Source organism: Saccopteryx bilineata, chromosome X, assembly GCF_036850765.1.
Source record: "Saccopteryx bilineata isolate mSacBil1 chromosome X, mSacBil1_pri_phased_curated, whole genome shotgun sequence".
NCBI lineage: Eukaryota > Metazoa > Chordata > Mammalia > Chiroptera > Emballonuridae > Saccopteryx > Saccopteryx bilineata.
Window position 1 is genome coordinate 142,732,256 of NC_089502.1, and position 5,812 is coordinate 142,738,067.

A 5,812-nucleotide genomic window follows, 5' to 3' on the forward strand; every position below is an offset into this window, starting at 1 on the left:
AGGTCGCTGGCTTGAGCAGAGGGTCACTAGATCGGCTGGAGTCCCTCCCCGGTCGAGGCACATAAGAGTAGCAACCAATGAACAACTAAGGAACCACAACAAAGAATTGATGCTTCTCGTCTCTCTCAGTTCCTGTATGTCTGTCTCTCTCTCTCTCCCTCTCTCTCTCTCTCTCCCTCTGTTGCTTAAAAAAACCAGAAACAAAAACAGAGATTATCCACATAAGCACTCAGAATACAGAATTGAAGAGAAGCACATTTTGAAACCTTTTTAAAAATGTGGTCGGTTTCTCTTTGTCATTTATCTATTATATGTAACGTTGATGTCCCCATCCGTTATGATATAAGCAAATTATGTTAAAAAAAAAAACCCCAGCTGAGACTGTGAGGGATAGTAAAAGAATCCATTCAGCCTTTAGTACGTACGCATTAACTTTTAATGCTAACAGCCAATAATTCTGACATCCGAGTTTCACTTGCACTTATGCAAAGATATATATTTTTTTCAGTGGGGCATAAGCGTCCTAACGTCTCCGGTGACACTCGTGACAAATGATCCCAGTAAGGTAGTTCTTCCCAAAGTCACGTATCCTATAAGAGGTGGGAGGTTGTCATGGACACGCAGGGGAAGGGGGTTTGAGCATGTCCCCTACCTAGGGGACAGGACGCAGATGCACCGGACAGGGACAGAGAAATGAAGGGTTGCTCTCTGTCTCTGCCCCCACGGAGGATCAATATTTAATCTTCTCTGCTGGAGAACGCCGGTGCGGTCAGCGTCGTTACTGGGACCGCGGGGCGCTGCCCACACCTTCCCTGCTCGGTGGCTCTTTCTTCCACAGGGACGTACGTTCCCTTCTGAAGGGCCAGATTCCTGTTTCGCGGAACGATCGATTTACCTTTCCCACGTGACAGCTGCGAACCAAATAGGAAAAGAAATAAGAGAAATAAACCCTAATTACATCAAACCGGAGACCACAGGTGACAAGCCCACGTTAACGTCGCAGGCATGAGCTTCGAAGTCCGCGGCTGGCGCGCGGCACCGCCGTTATCTTAAAATACTGATCGGTGCCGGGTTTTCTCCCTGTCCGCGTGGAAGTGAGGCTCTCAGTTCGGTTCCTGCCTGGGCTGTTTTCCCAAAAGCAGAGCCTGAGGCCCAGTTTGAGCTCAGGCAGTGGACATGGGAGAGAGTCCCAGGGGACGTCTGCAGGGAGGGGCAGTGGGACAGGGGCGTGAAGGCAGCAGAGCAGCGGCACCACCCAGCCTCCAGCCGGCCGCGTGGGCAAGCTGGAGCCCACAGAATGTGTCAGGTGCCGGGCGCTCTGCACCGCGCCCCGGAGGGGGGGTGTCACCGGACAGGCGAGGGCTGCTTCCGGGAGCCTCAGCTCTGGGGCTCCGCCACTTGCCAAGACTGTGATGTAACTGCAAGGTGCCAGCTCAGAGTCTCCGGGCAGGAAGCCCGAGGAAGGGCTGGGGACCTGGATGAGGTGAGGGTGGCCGGGAGGCTCGCCCACTCCCTGCCCACGCCGTCCATGGAGTATGCCACCACCCTGCCTGGCCGCAGAGCACGTGCCCAACTCGGGTCCCTGCTGGAGGCCACGGGTGGCAGTGACCGTCCGGCAGGGCACAAGGCAGCAGGGGACAGGTGAGGGCTTGGCAGGTGAGAACCCATCTGCGGGGCCAGGCGATCCTTCTTTTTTTTTTTTTTGGTATTTTTCTGAAGCTGGAAACAGGGACAGACATTCAGACAGACTCCCGCATGCGCCCGACCGGGATCCACCCAGCACACCCACCAGGGGCGACGCTCTGCCCACCAGGGGGCGATGCTCTGCCCCTCCGGGGCATCGCTGTTTTGCGACCAGAGCCACTCTAGCGCCTGGGGCAGAGAGGCCAAGGAGCCATCCCCAGCGCCCGGGCCATCTTTGCTCCAATGGAGCCTTGGCTGCAGGAGGGGAAGAGAGAGACAGAGAGGAAGGAGGGGTTGGGGGTGGAGAAGCAGATGGGCGCTTCTCCTATGTGCCCTAACCGGGAATCGAACCCGGGTCCCCCTCACGCCAGGTCGACGCTCTACCACTGAGCCAACCGGCCAGGGCCAGGCTATCCTTCTTAACCACGTAGAAATGCAGACATCCCTCGTGGCCGGTACAAAAATGGGTGCTGGGCAGGAGCTGGCCCACAGCTCTATGTGGCTGACCCCTGGTGTCAGAGGCATTCCGTGTTCATGGGTTTGATGGCCGCTGAGTCCCCCACTGGCAGCAGCCTGAGGTCCAGGCAGGTGGGCGTCACTCTTGCTGAAGCAGTCGCCGGGGACGTGGACATCGTGGGGCTCCGTGCGGCGGACGTGGGCCTGTCTGCGACGGCCTCAAAGGCTTCGCTGGAATGGGACGTGACTCCCTGCCTGTCACGCAGTCAGCCGGCGAGGACGCACGACCTCCACGTGTGCGCTCCTGACTGGAAGAGAAGCCCACAGACCACGTGACGGGCACACGCGCCCCGCACACGTATGCTTGTGATGTTCTCTGTTTCAGACGCACACAGCCAAGATAAATGGCTAACACGTTTCAGGATTTCGCAGAAGCGGGACTCTCTCTGCCTTTTCCTTGGAAGATGATGAGTTCCTCACCCCTCCTCTGCTGCCGGGGGGCGGGGGCGGGGGGAGCCCAGCAGCGGCTGCCGGGGGAGAGGGGCATTTGCTGTGTGGACCTGTGTTTACCAATCGCCAGGGAATGTCCCCAGGCCACAGGCCTCCGGGTGGCCGCTCCAGACAGGAGACACGGGTGGGGAACCTGGACCGGATTTCAACTGCCCTCAGTCGGCTGTGAGGATGCTGGTGTCCTCTGTACAAAACCAGGCCTTGGGTGACAATACAGAGTGCCACTTCCCCGTGAAGTCACAGTGGAAAAAAACAACCTGGCATCAAAAAAAGTACATACACACACACACACACACACACACACACACACACACGGGACCCTTGGGTTATGACACAGTTTCATCCCTACGACCATGATGTAACCCGAGTTTGGCCTAAGTCAAAACACATCCTAGCCTAACAGAAACGGAACACTTGCGCTTTTAACAGTCCTGAATGGGGTCCCACATGACCCCAACGCTTCCGCCGTGACACAAGGGGGTACTCTGTGGTCTGTCCCCCAAATTACTTTCTTAATAGTTTCGAGACCTATATCCCAAATCATCACAGACTGATGAGCTTAAAGCCACGCCTGGCGACGGGCTCCAGGGCTAAGGTTAGACAGAAGGTGCTGCTACCTTCTCTGCTCATTGTCAGCCAGTCTGCAGCCAGGGTGTGGCCCCGGCCAGCCAGGACCCTGGGGCGCTGCTCCTCCTCTGAAGGCCTGGTCCTCCTCCAAGCTCAGGTGGTTGTGGCAGAACTCAGTTCCTGGCAGTCGCAGAGCTAAGGTCCCTGTTTCCTTACTGACAGCAGCCCCGAAGCCACCTGCGATTCTCGTGGTGAGTCCCTTCCTCTTCCGTATCCTAGCAGAGAGCCTGCCTCTCAGAGTTCCCCTTCCAGGAACACCACCTCCCCACCCCGGTCTCTTTCCGTTCTCACCCAACTCAGTCAGACCCACCTGACCCACCCAGGTAGCCTGCCTTTCTCAAGGCCAAGCGGTTTGGGATTTTTTTTTTTTTTTTTGTATTTTTCTGAAGCTGGAAACAGGGAGAGACAGTCAGACAGACTCCTGCATGCGCCCGACCGGGATCCACCTGGCATGCCCACCAGGGGCGACGCTCTGCCCACCAGGGGGCGATGCTCTGCCCCTCTGGGGCCTTGCTCTGCCGCGACCAGAGCCACTCTAGCGCCTGGGGCAGAGGCCAAGGAGCCATCCCCAGCGCCCGGGCCATCCTTGCTCCAATGGAGCCTTGGCTGCGGGAGGGGAAGAGAGAGACAGAGAGGAAGGAGGGGGTGGGGGTGGAGAAGCAAATGGGCACTTCTCCTATGTGCCCTGGCCAGGAATCGAACCTGGGTCCCCCGCATGCCAGGCTGACGATCTACCGCTGAGCCAACCGGCCAGGGCCCAAGCGGTTTGGGATTTAACCACACCCACAAACTCCTTTCCTGGGAGGCCCTGGGTTCCTACCTGGTTAATATGTCGGAGAAGGTGTGTGTTGGCCCGGGGACAGGACGGCGAGGGTCCGTCTGAGAATTCTGTCTATACAACCTTGACTGTGAAAAGGATCCTTTGGATCATTAAGCATCCCTGTCTGGTGAGCTCAGTAGGCTAGAGTGTTGTCCTGAAACACCGACGTTGTGGGTTCAATCCGCAGTCAGGGCACATGTGGGAAGCAACCAATGAGTGCACAGCTGAGTGGAACAACAGACGGGTGCTTCTCTCTCTCTCCTCTCCTCTCTCTAAAAGCCATCAATTAAAAAAAGAAGAGCTGGCACTGGCCGGTTGGCTCAGCGGTAGAGCGTCGGCCTGGAGTGCAGGAGTCCCGGGTTCGATTCCCGGCCAGGGCACACAGGAGAAGCGCCCATCTGCTTCTCCACCCCTCCCCCTCTCCTTCCTCTCTGTCTCTCTCTTCCCTTCCCGCAGCCGAGGCTCCATTGGAGCAAAGATGACCCGGGCACTGGGGATGGCTCCTTGGCCTCTGCCCCAGGCGCTAGAGTGGCTCTGGTCGCGGCAGAGCGACGCCCTGGAGGGGCAGAGCATCGCCCCCTGGTGGGCAGAGCGTCGCCCCTGGTGGGCGTGCTGGGTGGATCCCGGTCGGGCGCATGCGGGAGTCTGTCTGACTGTCTGTCCCGGTTTCCAGCTTCAGAAAAATACAAAAAAAAAAAAAAAAAAAAAAAAGAAAAACAGCCACTGACCTAATGTTTTGGAGAAGTCAATGAGCTTATCCTACAGATGTGTATTGAATATCCACCGTATTTCTGACAGTTCTTGGTATAGAAGACACCGTGATGAACCGTGAGACAAGAGTCTTGCTCCAGCGGGCGACTGAATGAACCAACACGGAGACGTCCCCAAGCACCGGGTCCCTGCGGGTCCCGCTCGTCCTTGAAGGAAACCTTACTGGTTGCCAACTTCCCATGATACATGCTGAACCCTTTAGCATGTATTCCTTAAGGAAAATAGAGTCGCTCAAGGCAACTGACGTGACAGAACAGGAAACTGGTTATTCTGGGTCTATTTACCCACGTGCAGATTCTTCTGCTACGTAATCCTGAGGGTCCCTGGGAGCTCAGTGGTCGCTGACGTCCAAGGCCTTACTGTGCGTGCAGCGGACAGCAGGCTGGTGGAGCCGTGGTGGTGCTTGGCGAGCTCTCAGGTTCCTGGGTGGCTTGCTGATATTTTCTTCCTAATGAAGACCTCAGACTGGGGGCTGGGAGCCTGGGAGAGAGGAGAGGGCTGACTGGCAGGGTCCGTGATTTCTGCAAGGACTTCCCACGTGGGTCTCCCCGCCGGGACCGAGTCTGAATCGGAGAGCCGGGCTGTGGCGAAGGCTGGTGGCTGAGAGGGGCCGCTGTTAAATGCTTGCTTTCCTTGAGCAGTTGCCATCGGTCCCAGGGTGTGCGCTGGGTCAGACACAGGCTGGACCCCTGTCGGCTGTCACAGGGTGCCTCTGTCACAAAAGGGTGAGCAGACACCACAGGATACCTTTGTAACAATTCCTGTGACGTTATCATGTGGACTATCCAACTTACGTGATTTTTGTTTAGTTCCTTTTTTTTTTTTTTTGTATTTTTCTGAAGCTGGAAACGGAAAGACAGTCAGACAGACTCCCGCATGCGCCCGACCGGGATCCACCCGGCACGCCCACCAGGGGCGACGCTGCTCTGCCCACCAGGGGGCGAT